Source organism: Candoia aspera, chromosome 2, assembly GCF_035149785.1.
Source record: "Candoia aspera isolate rCanAsp1 chromosome 2, rCanAsp1.hap2, whole genome shotgun sequence".
Taxonomy (NCBI): domain Eukaryota; kingdom Metazoa; phylum Chordata; class Lepidosauria; order Squamata; family Boidae; genus Candoia; species Candoia aspera.
Genome location: NC_086154.1, coordinates 150332298 through 150349002, shown reverse-complemented (window position 1 = coordinate 150349002; position 16705 = coordinate 150332298). Strand labels below are relative to the sequence as shown.

General features: G+C 43.5%; 1 pseudogene; it reads right to left on the bottom strand.

Moving 5' to 3' along the window:
- Window positions 1–9122: 9122 nt before the first annotated feature.
- LOC134492426 (blue-sensitive opsin-like) lies at window positions 9123–13446 on the bottom strand (annotated as a pseudogene).
- Between the last annotated feature and the right edge of the window lie 3259 nt (window positions 13447–16705).

Here is a 16705-nt window from a genome sequence, read left to right as displayed (position 1 = left end):
GAACAGAAAAAGACATGTGAAACGTTACAATGTTAACCAAACATTAGAATGAGAACATGACATATTGCCCCCCCAAAAGAAACTAGGGAGCCGGTTTGTCAGGATAGGCAGAGTGAAATTGGGTTACGAGACGAGGAGAATGCACGTCTGGAGCAGCAACCCATTCAGGATGAGGGAAATGTTTCCAGCGGACGAGGTACTGTAAAGCAGAGCGCTGGCGTCTGGAGTCGAGGATAGATGCCACCTCGAAGTGTTGCTGGTTGTCAATCATGAGGGGAGGTGGAGGCATGGGTTGCGGATGCCAACGGTCCGACGACAGGCAGGGTTTGAGTAAACTACAATGGAAAACAGGATGTAAACGTTTAAGGTTGTGAGGCAAATCAAGTTTAAACGTAACAGGGTTGAGCTGAGCAACAATTGGAAAAGGACCGACAAATTTAGGACCAAGTTTTTTAGAGGGTTGAGGGGACTTGATAAACTTAGTTGATAAGTAGACTTTATCCCCGACCGCAAAGGATGGCTCTGGGGAACGCTTTGCATCGGCATGGCGTTTATAGGTAGCCTGGGCATGGCGGAGAGCGAGTAGAATATTAGACCATGAGTCTTTGAGAGAGTCTGCCCAGTCAGCAAGGGTGGCTGGTAGTGGTTGAGGATGAGGAAGTTCAGGAATCGGAACAAATTCACGTCCAAAAACCGTCTTAAAGGGAACTTGACCAGTGGTTTGATGAATGGCATTGTTGTAAGCGACCTCAGCAAATGGGAGTAAATCGACCCAATTGTCTTGTTGGTAGTTGACAAAAGCTCTGAGGTATTGTTCCAATGTAGAATTAACCGCCTCTGTAGATCCGTCCGTTTCCGGATGCCAGGCGGTGGAAAGCGACTGTTTTGTACCCAAAAGTTTTAAAAATGCCCGCCAAAATTGTGACGTAAATTGTGTGCCTCTGTCACTCACCAAACGGGCGGGGATACCGTGGAGGCGGTACACATGGATGAGGAAGAGGCGTGCCAGCTGTTGTGCGGTGGGGATAGAAGCGCATGGGATAAAGTGGGCTTGTTTGGAGAAAAAGTCTTTGACGACCCAAATGACAGTTTTGCGTTGACTAGGTGGTAAATCAACGATAAAGTCCATGGAGATATCCTGCCAAGGGACAGATGGAGTGGCAACGGGTTGAAGGAAACCTTGGGGTTTGCCTGGTTTGCGCTTTATCGCCGCACATACAGGGCACGCAGTGACATATTCCTTCAAGTCCTTGAGTAAAGTTGGCCACCAAAATTGGCGGCGAACGAGGTGCAAAGTTTTTACGTAGCCAAAATGTCCAGCTAGCTTGTCATCGTGGCAGCGCTGGAGTATGGTTTTTCGCATTGCCTCGGGTACATAGAGACGATCGTTGCGCCAGGCAAGATCATCGGTGAAAGTTAAAATGTGTCTATTGGTTTGCAACCAAGTATCTGTTTTAAGATGGGAAAGCAACTGTTGTTGCAAATCGGAGGGAATTGACAAGGGAGGCGGGCGGCCGGAAGGCAGAGCGGGTGGAGACGGAGTTGATTGCGCTCGGGTCTGGCTGCGAGTCACTGCTGCCAAACTTAATTGTTTGTCGGTCCAGACAGTGCCTTGGACCGTTGGCCCTGGGCCAGCATCTTGGGGTCTGCGCGAGAGTGCATCAGCTAAAAAGTTTTTCTTGCCTGGTATAAATTTAAGAGTGAAGTCAAAGCGGCTGAAAAACTCAGCCCAGCGCAGCTGTTTGGGACTGAGTTTCCGACTGGTGCTTAGCGCTTCCAGGTTTTTATGGTCAGTCCAGACTTCAAAAGGGTTTGAAGTGCCTTCCAATAGGTGTCGCCATGTTTCTAAAGCCGTTTTTACAGCAAAAGCCTCTTTTTCCCAAACATGCCATCTTCTCTCTGTTTCCGTGAATTTGCGAGAGAGGTAGGCACAGGGTTTTAAAGCGCCAGATTGGTCAGATTGTAATAGAATTGCTCCTATGGAAAAATCAGAAGCATCGACTTGTACAACGAAGGGTTCAGAGGGGTTTGGATGCTGTAAAATTGGTTCTGTGGTAAAGATTTGTTTGAGCGCTTCGAACGCTTGCTGACAGGCTGGAGTCCATTTAAGGAGCGCGCCTGGGTTCTTTGAACGTCGCGTATCCCCCTGTCCTTTAGTTTTTAACAGTTCAGTAAGGGGGAGGGCGAGTTCCGCAAAATTTTGGGCGAATGCCCGATAGAAATTAGAGAATCCAAGGAAACTTTGTAATTGTCTCCTGGTACGGGGAGGTTCCCATGCCACGATAGCTTCTACTTTTGCAGGGTCCATTTCAATGCCCTGAGCTGAAATTCGGTACCCGAGGTAATCAATTTGTGACTGATGAAATGCACATTTTGACAGTTTTGCGTACAACTCTGCTTTTTTCAATTTAGCCAGTACCTGACGCACCAAGTGGATATGTTCTGACATGGTTTCAGTATAAATCAATACATCATCCAAATATACCAGTACCCCCTTAAATAGGTGGTCATGCAAGACCTCATTGATTAGTTGCATAAAAACCCCAGGTGCCCCAGATAAACCGAATGGTAAGACTTTATATTGGAAAGCCCCAAGAGGACAGTTGAACGCTGTTTTCCACTCATCCCCTTCCCTTATGCGAATGCGAAAGTAAGCTTCTCTCAAATCCAGTTTTGAGAAAATTTTGCCTCTGGCCAGATGTGATAACATATCTTTGATCAGGGGCAAAGGATATTTATTTAATATTGAGACCGCATTGAGCCCGCGGAAATCGGTACAAAGTCTTAATGACCCATCCTTTTTTGGCCTGAATAGGACGGGAGCTCCTACCGGGGAATTTGCCGGCTCAATGAAACCCCTAGCCAGATTTTTGTCAATGAACTCCCTTAGCGTGGTAAGCTCTTTGGGAGACATGGGGTATATTTTTGGGTGAGGCAATTTTACATTTGGTAAAAACTCAATGGCACAGTCCGTTTTCCGGTGGGGTGGCAAGCGATCCGCTTCCTTTTCCCCAAATACTTCAGCAAAATCTTGGTACTGATTGGGTAGTCCCTCAAGAGGTTGAAGCGTTTGCACAGTGGTATACGCTACCCCTCCACCCTCCATGTCTTCCAGTAGGTCCTTTTCGGGTACTTTGTAAAATCCATCTGCAAACGTCACGGTTCTATGCAGCCAGTTGATAAAAGGGTTTTGTTGCACAAACCAAGGCATCCCCAAGATTACCAGAGGACCTCCCACTGGAGCTACCACAAATGGCAGCTTTTCCTGATGGGAGCCCATCTGCAAGGCAACCAGTCCCGTGGAAAGATTGACTGCTTTCCCTCCCGCCATAGTTCCATCCAATTGGGTGAAAATCATGGGTCTTGGCAAAGGGAACGTGGGCAGTTCCAGAGCCGCTACGACATCAGGATGCATTAGGGAACGGGAGCAACCCGAGTCTAGCATGGCCCACACTTCCACCGTTTTGGTTTTTGAGGTCAGTTTAACTTTAACAGTCAGTGTGGGGAAGTTTCCACTCACCGAATCATGGTTACGCCCGGTTTCTTCCACCTGCCCTAGGGCGCCCTTCAGGGCAGGTGGTAGGCTTTTCCCGCCGGCTGCTCGAATTGCAACTCTTCCTCCTCTTCTCCGAAGGGAAGGTCTGGGGGGTCCAGTTCCGCGAGGGCTGCCTTCAGTTTTCGCGGTGGAGCAGGAGCAGGCGTCTTTACCGTGGGTTTCGTCTGTCGTTCTTCTGGACGGCGTCTCGGGCACGACGTGGCTCGATGCCCTTCTTTCCCACATCGGAGGCACTGACCCTTGGAGAACCGTTGCTCCCTCTCTTCTTCCCAGGTTTTCGGTTTGGGGCGGCTGGCAAGTCCAGATGTGCGCGCTCCTCTAGCGAGACGTGTTTGTCTAAGCTCTTTGGTATGGGCATAGGTTCGTAGGGCATTTTCTGCGCTTCCCGCCAACTGAATCCACCCATATAGCGTTTTAGGATCATCTCTGCCCAGAGCCCATCGAAGGATTTCGGGTTCAAGCCCCTGCTTGAACAATTCGATGATTGTTGGCTCAGACCAGTCTTCCACTTTTCCTGCCAAAGCTTTAAACTCCAACGCATATTTGGCAACTGAGAGGGACCCTTGGTAGAGTTTCCGCAGGTCATTTTTGGCCGTTTCTTGAGCTAGGGGGTCTTCGAAATGCTCTTTGAGTGCCCACAAAAAGTCATCGAAGTCCTCTAACTCAGTTGCCTCAGCTTGGCATAGTTGCACATACCAATCCGCTGCCCTTCCTCTCAGCTTGTTGGCAATGAAATTGACCTTGCCATGTTCAGAGCGAAAGTTTCGACCCCAATCTTCTATATAATGCTTGGCATTAGTAATAAAGAAGGAGAGCGTTGTGGGATCCCCATCGAACTTCACTCCAAATGGTGGAAAGGTTCTTGCCGGCTCAGCTGGCTGTGGCGGTGCCGCGAATGTCAGCGTGCGCCGAGCCCCCATGGGTGGTCGATCCCTAGGAGGTCTTGCCTCTCGCTCCCCCCCTTGACGGGCTGATCGAGTCTTGCTTCTCCCCCGGGTCGACATGGTACTGTGCCTGGGGTACTGTGACGGCTCTTCTTCCCAATCCTCCGGGGTGGGCTCTGCCTCTCGGGGTAGATCCTCTCTGGGTAGATCCTTGAGGATCGTCACTATTAAATCCATTTTATCTTCTAATGCCCTCATACGGGCCGGAGTGACCGGCTCCTCCGAGGGTTGGTTGGTTACCACCACCCTCGGTGACAAGGGGACTTCATGCTCCCAGGACAATTGTGGAGACCCCCTCCCCGGTGCTCTTTCCATAACAGTTCTATGTTCACTCCTGAGACTCTCCTGCATGGATATCAGCAGCTCGTCCAGTTGGATATCTCGCAACTCCCGACGTGCTGCTCTTTGCGCTCTCGAGGTTAGCGCTGGCCGGCTTTTGGCCGCCTCCCGCTCCTCTTCGCTTCCCTCACTTGCGCGAAGTTGAGGTTCTGTCATCACTAGCGTACCCTCTTATCCAATGATTGGATGGGGCTAGCGGAAAATGGATAAAATCATTCTCAGCTTTATGTAACGCTTGCCTAAACCCAAATACTCAGTCTCACAAGCTCGGGCTTAAAGATAACTGATTTATTAAAGGAATAGTATGCAAATACAGAGAAAGCTGAGAATGAGCAAAAGCGCGCCAAATACAAACTTAAAAGCCTTGCTTGTGAGCAGGTCCCGCCCCGTCGCCCGTCAGGACGCTCCCCCTCCCAGGTGCTAGAAGCCGTTAGACGCGCCTGGGAAAGTAACCTTGAACAGGAGCGCAAACCCAAACATGCATTCCAAGCCCTCAAAACAATGGAGGGCGAAGGAATGGAAAAACCCCGGGTGAAGGAACACGGAACAGAAAAAGACATGTGAAACGTTACAATGTTAACCAAACATTAGAATGAGAACATGACAATTCTCCTCCTGGGTTGACAACACAGGGTAGTTAGATTCAGTTCAGGAAAGCCTCTCTGTGAAAGATTGTGGGAAGGCTGGGAAGGGGATGGGAGAGTCAAGAGACAGCAGGCAAATCAGCTGGCAGCTTATCTCATAAAAGGCAACTTTAGCCCAGGTGGTGAGAAACTGGGGAAGACACATATTCAAATCATTCAGAGGGATTTTGTCTTAACTAACTCATTGTAACTGAGGGTGGTAATCTCCTCTCACAGTTTCCAAGATTTCTTTTTATCCCAGACTAGCATTAAAGAGGCCTTCCAAAAATCTCTGTTGTTCCTGCTTCCTCGATCTTGCCCAGTTGCAAGGGGTATGGCACTGTCCTAGAGATACCAAGGAGCCAAGCCATGTACTGTATGGCTTTATAGGCTAAAACCAGCACTTTGAATTGTACTGTATTGAGAACCTACTGGTAGCCAAAGCAGTATCTGTAACACCAGTATTAATGGGTACAGTAGTTCTCTCTCCCCCCCTGCCCTCTGAAATAGGGTTACTGCTGTGTTCTACACTAAGTGCAGTTTCCAGGTAGACTTCAAAGGCAGCCCTATATAAGGTGGATTGCAGTTATCCAGCCTAGCGGTGAAGGCCTGAGTTCCTATCGCTGGACTATTGCGGAAGGCATTAGATCACCTTTCCTTGCCATACAGGCTCAAGCTTGCCCTAATTCTCTCCCCCACCTTCTCTCCATTAAACTGCATTGAGCTCCAAGCTGCTCAGCTGATTATGAGGTGACACCCACTGCTTGGACCCCCTCTAATCCAAGGGATTTGGGGGTCACTTGGGGGAAGCCTAATTAAGCGACACTGGAAACTTTAATCTCCCATCTATGGAAGAAAGGGCAGAACTCTGGAAGACTGAGATGGCCAGAGCTACACAGCTAGGAAGGCGGCAACAACAGGGCCACAGCAGGAACCAGAGCCCACAGGTACCCTGGGTTTGGTTTATTTTGTTTTGTTGATGGAATATACAAAAAGAAAGAAAAACTACAACATACAAGGCAATGCATCTATTTTACAAAACAGGAAGGAAAAGGAAGAAAACTAGTTATATGAGTGTCAGGCAAGGAAGATTAATTCATCCTTTCACCTTTGTGTGACGTGATTGGGGGAAGAGTTTCTCGTGGTGCTTGCAAGATGCACATTTGTGAGCTACCCAAGGGAGGAGGGAAATCCATTTGTTTGGGCAATTATTCACTCTGAGGTGGAAAGTTCTTGGTGACCTGCCAATACGCCATCTTGCTCATTGAGGTGCTGGGCGTCTCAGTGCAGTGAAGGTGCTTTTCTGGCTTGTGAAAGAGATTAACTTGTGTGCTCAGAAGTACCATTTCAGGTTGTTTTTGAAGGCAGAGAAATGCAGAGCAAAATCCAAATACCTGTTCTTGGAAGTATTGAGACCAACTTGGGAGAAAAAGGCACATTAAGGGCATTATTGTGGCTACCTTTTATACCTTCTGACAGCAAAGATGTAGCTAAGCCCGTGCTGTTCGAAGTAGTGGGGAGGGCTCACTTCCTCTCCCTTGGCAGCTCTTAGAAATGCCTGGGCTGGGTCAAGAAAATAAGGGATGACATTAGTCCTGCTCCAGGGTGTTTTCATAAGAAGCAGCATATAATATATTAATAGGAATTATCAACACAAATGTGCATACCCAGTACAAAGTATTAGTGTGCTACTTATGGGGTGCTTCGTTTATTTCTCTATTATCCAGCTAAATTCAGGGATCTCTCTGTAAACATCCAAGAAACAAAGAACACAAGAGTCAATCCCGGCACAGATCAGCGGTATTCCTTGCAGGTTGAGAAATCCCTTCCTCCAGTATTTCTCTATGAACATTCAGATCGGTTCTGTTTTTCCAAGCAAGGGCTTCACCTCCTCACTTTACCCACCTTCCTCTCTGAGCTACATGAATATTCGTGAAAGAAGCAATGTGAGCTGTTCAGTTCTGTTACTGTTTAAAGTTGAGTATCAAAAGCTAAATATTTAAAAGGAAACACTAGGATTTTTACTGTTTTAGAGGCAACCATGAATGGATGGTTCTTCCTGAATGGATGGGGTTATGATTGAACGAACATGGAGAATGATATATTGTTTTTGACAATCAACCATGAATCTCATTTTTTTTCTTCAAAAGACTAATATTTTTAGAAATTATTTCTTTTCTATATCTGCAAGATTGGTGGGTGATGCCTGTTAGATTTGGAACAGTATTTGATGGATATGAGTGTGGATGGGATGGATATCCTTCAGTGTCACATGTTTAAGATGTCTTAGCATTGACGGCTGAAGAGAACAGGAGAACCCCTGGATAACTCTTCCCAGAGCTCAAATGATTGGTTCCCTGATGGCATTAGGGTAAGTTATAAATATGGATCATTGTGTACCCCTTATTAGATGTATAGTTCCCATAATGGCATTCCTGAGTCTGTTTTTTTAAATAAACATTAATTATACTGTATAAAACAGCTTAACAGCTTAAACATAACAAAGAATAAAAATGACTGTGTTTATTTTTACAAAAGAAGTGAATACACAAATACTAAAAACAATAAAAAACAAGCAAGCATATAAGGATTTCATTTCTTGGATTGGTGGGGAGGTCCATGTATAACATCTGAGAGAAAGGCTGATTGTGGGTTGGGGTCCTTCTGTAGTCACCCCTGTGTTCCTTTCTCTTTGTTGTGTGGATTCTGACATTGTCCTTTTCATTATTTTCTTCTCCTTGGTTTTTCTCCACACTCCGTTCTGCTTTTCCTTAATACTCTTCGCAGAGCTCCTCATCATCTGCCATTTCTGTATTTTAATATTTTATTTCCTCTCCTCTTCCTCTTGTTCTTTTTTCCTCTGCCATATTCAGCCAACTGAGCTACATTTGTTTCTTCTTTGTTTTTATTTTTTTAGTTAGAATACTACCTCAGGGAGGAACTCACCAAATATCTTTCAGCACAAACTGGCACTTTTTATTCCCTTCCCCTTTGATAATAGAGCACTTGTCCTGGCCAAGTGGCAATGCATGTGAAAAGTTTAATCAGCAGAGGCATCATCGCATACGTCTGCTGTCACAAGAAGCCCAGGCTTAAGGAAGGTGCAACAATACCTCCAGGGGAAACATCAAGGGCCAAGATCTGGATTTCAAGCTTCAGGGAACACTTTATTTGACCAACTGATCTACTGCAGAGCATCACACTGTATTTGCCAGACCTCTCATGGGCCTGTGTGAACTGGGAATGCAACCTGGCACACCTAATATTCTCCAAAGGCTGATCATTGCCAAGGAATGCAGGGAGTAGTGGGCCATTTGCCTTCAGAGAAACTGAAAGGCAATTACTAACCATCTTTCTCTTTGTTCGCCATTACTTTGCTGGGATCTCAAAAAGGGAACTGCTTCCAAAAGTGACACCAAAAAAAAAAAGCAATGATCTCCTAAGGTACAGATTCCAGAGAAAGGTAGGTACACTTATACATCTTCAATAAACTGAAAGATGGGTACAATAAATCAAAAGACTAAAAGCAATGCTTAAAAAATAAAATATACTGATATATAAATTACAGTAAGCATGGGGCTCTATACCCATTCTATGAACTACTGGTAGGGGGAAAAAGTTACATTTACGGCAACAAGGGATGAATGCTCGAATTTTAAGTTACTCCAGGGACAGCCAGTGGGGTATACCGGGGTCCTTCACCCTCTCTTTCTGCCCTGTCTGGCTTAGTCTTAACTGCTTCTGGTCTAGATTGACTTGTTTTTCATAAAGAAGAACATGATGAGGTTTTAAAGGTGAGCTCTTAGAAAAGACAGAATGAATGGAGACCACTTAAACCTCAAAGTATTCGGTATGATGTGTTCTTACTTATAGTGCAAAGGAAGGACATGGCAACAGGAAGCCCATCACCACAACCATCTCTCTCTCTCTGTGCTGTGGTTGACTGCTTCTACTGCTTTGCAACTTGATGGATGGAATGATGATTAGCCATGGATGAGAGTCACTGAGGTTCAGGAGTCAAAATGCACATGATACAGGGACTATCCTGTTGATGTAACCCACATAATATGGAACAAACAGAACAGTACAGGGACCAATGTCTTTCTGTAGTTTCTGCAATAGCCAGCAGAAGGGGAAACAACAAAAGGAGAAATCACAGTTGTGGGCCAAGTAGTAGCACAAATTTGCATGCATTAATATTTACTCCTGTGGGATGTCTTTGCACAGAGTGGGTGGGGGGAGTGCATCCCTGATGATTCGCTTCAATCTTTCACCTGCTTTTAATATCACCAGCCACAGTATCCTTCTGGACCAACTTTCTGAGTTGGAGAACCGACTTAAAGCAATTCTGCTCCAATTTGATTGGCCATTGTGAGAATATCAGGCTGGGAGATTATTGCTTTGCATCTGCATGAAACCATTGTAAAAAAACATCTGAGGATGTAGGCTGAGCTTTCATCAATATACAAATGACACTTAGCCTTACTTTTCCTTTTCATCTAAACTAAGTAAGGCAAAGACTGAACACTTAGAGTGGATAAGAGAAGCCTGATAAGGGATGTAAATTTAATCCTCATCCTAATATGGGGAAAGTTGCCCTCCTTCCTGCTGAAGTTGATAGAACAATCTATAGTGAAGTTTCATGGGATTATAACTCCCACAATTTTAGCCAAATTGGAAAGACTGCCCCAGAACAGGGTGGACATAATATGTATGTTTGGGGCAACAGTTACAGGAATTTCTATTAGGCTGTAGAAGGGAGAAATGATCCACCTCTATTCCTTAGAAGTATAATTAGGTACTAATGTAACTATTACTTATGTTGGGTGGAGAAACCCTACACATTAAATGCTTTTATACATTTTACATCATATTTAATTTATCTCAGAAAAATTGTGCATTGACCTGCAGCTGTGAAGCAAGGTGGTCAAAAGTGTTGCCTCAGGAAATCATAGACATGGGTTCAAATGTCATACAGTACTAGACAACTGCTTCTAATTGGCTACAGTTTCCCTCTTTAGAAGAGAACATTGTTTAGTGATAGAATATGTGCTTTGCATAGATAAGTTCCTGTGTTAAATTCTGGACACTTTCTATGCTGGATCTCCTTTGTTTCGTAGGCATACCCTTGTGCTTAAAAAAATGAAAAATCTGCCTTCTGGGGGTTCACATATTTGAGAATGCAGCCTAATATTCACTGTACTTAGAATAAAATAGGTACAGTGAATAATATAATTCAGAAGGATCTGAAAAATTGTGTGTGTTTTAATATTTGTGGTTATAGCAAAAGTACTTGCCATAAGCTACCTACAAGACTACAGTTGCAGAAATGAGAGATAATTAAAACAAACAAACTAGTAACACCATATGCACCTCAATAACTATGGAAGAATAATGTGCTTTGTGTAGGTAGCTCATTTTTGAGGAATATTCAGTGCATTAAGTTCTAGTTTTCTCTTTATTTGTGTTGTCTTTGTCTATTATATCTGATTGCACAGTTGTGTATATGCATCATGAAAAGTACCCTAAAAATAAACAACACACATTGATTTCCTGCCTTCAAATACAGTATCTCTCCATTCCACCTGAGGACAAAGATAGACAAAATATTGCAAAAGGTTCTACAACTTTAAATTATTCCCATTGGTAAGCAGTGTAATATCATGAGACTGGAACATACATCTCATGTAGCACAAGGAAACGGCAATCATTACAATAAATAATGAAGAAGTTGGGGGAAATGGAAAAAATAGCATCATAAGAACTGGTTGGGGAATATATCATGTGCTGTACAAGTGAACTAGATGTTATTGATGGGAAAGAATACTAGTATAGATTGGTCCCTGGGCTTTTCTTATTAAAAGAATATCTGACAGCTGGGCTGGAGGAAGATAATGCTGGCTGAACAAAAGTGCACTGAACAGGAGGAACTATGGAGTGTATGACAACTTCATATCTTCTTATACATCTTTCCACAGATGTAACTCTCAAGTTTGCACAATTAAACATCTACATATTTTTACTGTTATGGCTGTGCTATCTGCTGCCCTTTTTTAAAATGCTGTGTCTCATCACTGGAGGAGGGGAATAGAAGACAGGAGAAACATAGTACTAATAGTTGCTGCTCTCAGGTGAGAAGATAATCATACAAGAATTCAATTATAGACAATGGGACTCCAAAGCAGCAGAAGAAGAGGAACAGCACATATAACATTATTTAACTTGTTTGTTGTATACTAGCCTGGTCCACATGAGTGCAGTAGCTCTTTGGGAATGTTCCTAAGAAAATTAGATAATATTCAGCAGCATGTTTCCAATGTAAACACAAAAAGCAGAATGCAATACTTACCTTTCACATACAGCCACGACCATGAAAGGTTCAGGTGGTCCAGATGGAAGTGGAGCAAAGTGACTAGAACTCAGCATTTTCAATTCTAGATAAGTTTCACAGTGATTTGTAAATGAGCAGGCATCATGCAAAAGCCACAACTACTACACTAGTTATAGATCTAGAAGGCAGAGATTGATCCAATATAGACTATCAGCAAGTCTGACACTGTAAGATTGACTAAGATGTAGCTGAGATGGGAACAGAGATTCTTGTACCTGAAGGTGTGGAAGATAGTGAAACTATTGATGCCCTTAAGAGATTGCCAGTATCACAACCTAAGTCAGTTCCTGTTATCTCTGACTCCCCTGGATGGGCTGGGTCTCTTTTCTGGGGAAGGAAATGGTTGTGATATTGGTAATCTCCAAGAGCATCAGAATAAAGAAAAATTCATGGAGAGAAACTTGATTTTGTGCATAATCAGGTTTACAATGGAAGGACATGGGGACAAGGAAGTGGAGGATTTAAAATACAGTGAGATGTATATCAGACTGAACAGATGGGATAGAATCAAGAAGAAGATGAGCAGAAAAAATCTATGTGGAGAGGAACATAGTTAAATGTGAGTCAGCTGAATGACACAGCATTCAAGAGATAAAAAAGGACACAGAATTTGGCTTTAGATCTCTTTGGCCTCTAGTTGGCATGAGATCATAAGTATTCAGCTAACTTAAGGCATCATGGTGAATGAGTAATGAATCACAGACTGATTCTACACAGCTGCTTTTTTTAATACTTTAAGGGTCCTAGGGGGCCTGTTTGGTGTAGTGGTTAAGGCATCAGGCTAGAAACTGGGAGACCGGGAGTTCTAGCCCCACCTTAGGCACAAAGCCAGCTGGGTGACCTTGGGCCAGTCACTTTCTCTCAGCCCTAGGAAGGAGGCAATGGCAAACCACTTCTGAAAAACCTTGCCAAAAAACTGCAGGGAATAGTCCAGACAGTCACCAGGAGTCAAAAACTGACTTGAAGGCATTAAAAAAGGTGGGGTCCTAGGCGGGGTCTTTTGGCACAACTACAAATGAGTTGTCCCTCACTCTCCAACTCCAGCATTTCTATCCTCACTAATTACCTTTAAGGTTGGAAAACCTAAGCTAAGCTTATTCTCAAGGACCGCAAAGCAGTTACAGCAAAAGAAGCTAGGAAAGATGGGTTTAACTTTCTGCCAGATTGTTTGCTGTTACCTTATCAGAGGGTGGAGTGAAATTAATAACTCAGAAAAGGACAGAAGAGAGTTAGGTTTGGTTACTGCAACATGCAATGGCCCAGGTAGTTAATAGGTGAATCAAGGTTTGTCTGTGGGAGCTGTGCTCAATGCCAGATAGCTTCCAGGTAGAAGTCAAGGTGTTGGTTGTTACCTTCAAAGCCCTCTATGTCTCAGAGCCTGGATATTTCAGTGACCACTTTGTCTAAATTAAATCTGCCCATCCAATAACATCTGGGAGAGAAGGTTGAGGGTCCCACTATTGAGGAAATGCCATTTTCAGTGCCCCTGGGCTTGAACCTTCCCTGTGATGGCCCTCCTCTTTTGGAATAGCTTACCCCTGGATATTTGGACAACTTCCTCCTTAGTACATTTTCAGAGAGCTGTGAAAACATGGCTGTACAGAGGGATGTTTGGAGACAGGTAATATGCTGCCATGAAGGGTGGCGTAGTGGACTGATTGGTTATAATTGTGTCAATTGATTATTTTTTATTTACCGCTAATATCATAAGCCAGTCAGAGTCTCCAGAAATGGAATAAGTTATAACGACAATGACAACAATAACAATAGCAATAACAACAACAACAATAACTCAAGAAAAGCTGCAAGCAGAACAGGCTTTAAGGCCCCCATTGCTCCTTAGTTCTAGATACCACCTCTCAGAGCAATTTAATTTTTGAATTTAATAGAAGAAATTCAAGAAAAGAAAATAGATAGATAAATAAATAAATAAATAAATAAATAAAATGGCCATTTTGAAAAAATCAGCTATATAAGCATTTGTGAAGTTTACGAATGTTGCCGCTGCAGGTTTTCCTGCGTGAGTCCCCTCATCTTTTTGGGCCAGTGGGATCTGCTCTGCTTTACAACTTTTCTGGTTAAGATCTCTTGGGTTACATAGTGGGCCTTTCCAGTGGTGGCACCCATGTTATGGGATGAGCTCTGCAGGGAAGGCCATAAGCTATTTCATTGCCCACCTGTGCCATATTTTAAAGAATTCCCAACATTTTAGAATGATTTTAAATTACTGTTGCTGTTTTATTCTTCTTCTTTCACATAAAATGTTTTATTTATTCTATACTATTACCTTGAATAAATTACATGAATGTTCACGTTTGCTGTTTTTATTACAGTTGGCTTTTCTCCTGCATGTGCAATAAGCAATTTCTCATTTGAAAAATAGCATTTAAAATCTTGCAAATTAACAAGTGTGAAACAATCATTTTAGTGCCTATTGTTAATATATGAAAGAACAGCACTATACAGTTCATTAAAAGAAAGAAAAAAACCATTGGATTAAAGTACATTTCAGTTGTAGCAAGTGGTATATATTGTAGCAGTGGGTCTGAACCGGTAATGGTCTGTGGGAATGACCTTGGGAGACAGGAGGAATAGCCGCAGACTAGGCAATGGTCAGATAAGAGGCAGCTGAGCCCACAGAAGGAATGGGGGCATGGCAAACATCTCAGAAGGGACCCTCCCTAGTTTCTTGGACTGTAAAGGCTAGAGGGGAGAGAGATGTGCTTTCAGAATTAAAAGATTCTGTTAATGTAACCTTACAATAAAGTTAGAGCCAGTACTTCTGGGGGTGCTTTTTGTATGGACTACCCTGCAAGGCTGACACGACCCTTGGGGGCTAGTGTATATGTCTGGAATTTGGGGTGCATGTTATGGGTGCCCTCTTAGAATGGTTGCCATGGGAGCTATGGCCAGTCATCCAATGCCCTTATTATTCTTTCCAGCCCAAGGGTATATTGGAAAGAAATAACATTAACACACTTGGGACTCTGTCTCTCGGTCTGTCTGTCCATCAGCAGGATAACTCTCCAAAAACAGAACCGAACAGTACCAAAGTTGATGTGGTGGGAGAAGCCAGCAGAAGAAAAATGCAGGTTCAGAAACAGGCTGAATCTGGCAGAGATTGCATAAAAAAGAGAAGGGAGCTGGCAGCAGCTCAGAATGCTGCTGACTCCTCCATTTGAAGCCCCCTCCCTATTCCTCTCCAGTCATGGGGCCTTGATCGTGGCTGTCTTTAAGGGCTTGGCAAGAATTCTGGCAGCCATGCTCTGCGTGCTTTCCCTAGCTTGCACTATACAGTAAAGCAAAGGAACCACTGGACTCTGGGCATCCACCATTTGATTGGCTAAAAGTGCCTCTGGGGCCAATGTGGGGCCAGAGGCATTGTTAGAGATACAAGTTGGTTCATGGAACTAGTCCTTCATTTGCAATCTGCTAGCTTCCTATTAACTGTTTCATTCAAGAGGTAAAAAATTAAATTGGGCGGGGCAGGGAGTGCGGTGGATTCAAAGAAACTTGATTTTGGGTACACCGTTTATTACCCAGGTATCATGCTGGAAATTCATGGATTAAAAATATTAACAACTAACAAAACTGACTCTGATACTGAGCTAGTAACTCTCCCTCTCTCTCTCTCTCCTTCTTCCTTCCTTCCTTTCTTTCCTTCTTTCATTCATTCCTTCCTTCTTTCTTTCTTATTTTTTTCCCTACAGTAATATACTAGTCTTCAATAGTAGAAGGGAACGTACTGGCCTGATATTTCAAAGTTCAATTCCCCTCAGTCCCAGATAGCAGTGGAAAGCCATTTTGTTCTCATGTGTGTATATAGAAATGTATGTGTATGTATGTTACAGGGGTCTGTTAAAATATGGACTTGCACTTCTCCATACAGTATCTGCATATCCAACATTGTATTGTTGCATGCATGCATACAGTCTATACATACAGTACAAACGTAGCATGGAGTGGACTCAGTTTCCCACCTAAAACCACAAAAGAGACTGAAATGTTGCTTTGTGCAAAATATCCTCAGACTCCTTGCTGAGACTATGCTCTTTCTGTGTCGAACGGGGAGGTCTGCATGGGGCTTATGTTTGATAGGATATTGTGATAGGGCAGCATTTCCTGCTGCATGAGGAACTGTAGCCTATTCAGGGATAATTTCCACAAAGGATTGTAATATGAATGGGCAATATATGTCCCGGCAGATATTGCTGCACTCCCATAAGTCTTCACAATGGCTCTGCTGTCTGACACTTTTGAGACTGGAGTTCAATAACACCTGGAAGACCACATACAGTATTGTCTAGATCAAAGAACCATACCACAGAAAGCATTGCCAAATTCCATCTTCAAGACTGTTTAGCATAGCTTGACTATTCTTCAGAATTTCTCTATGCATTCCAACGAGTTATCCGAAATACATTACAATACATCCTGGTGAAAGCACTTGATTAATAATAGTATTGTTTTTATCATTAATGATGTTAGACTTACTGTACTCTATAAGATTCAGGAGATGGTTATGGAAACAGGCAGCTGCAAGCTTTTCTGTTACCAGTAAAAAGACCACCTCTTTGCTGGATCACAGGAAGGCTATTAGGAAAAATAAAACACCTTAAAAAGTCTCTGCCGTAATATATCGGGGTAAATTGGTTAGGAAATAGGAATAGGAAAATATTTCCGGAAATAGGAATAGGAAATATTTCAGTTGCTGAAATTTTTGTAACCCTATCCATTTCACCTCCATAAAACTAAGGATACTATGTGCGAATCTTACTTGGAAAAAATTACAGGTTGAGGCAATTGCCAAAGAGCCTGGCAATCAGGAGAACCAAAATTTGTAGCCAAGCCT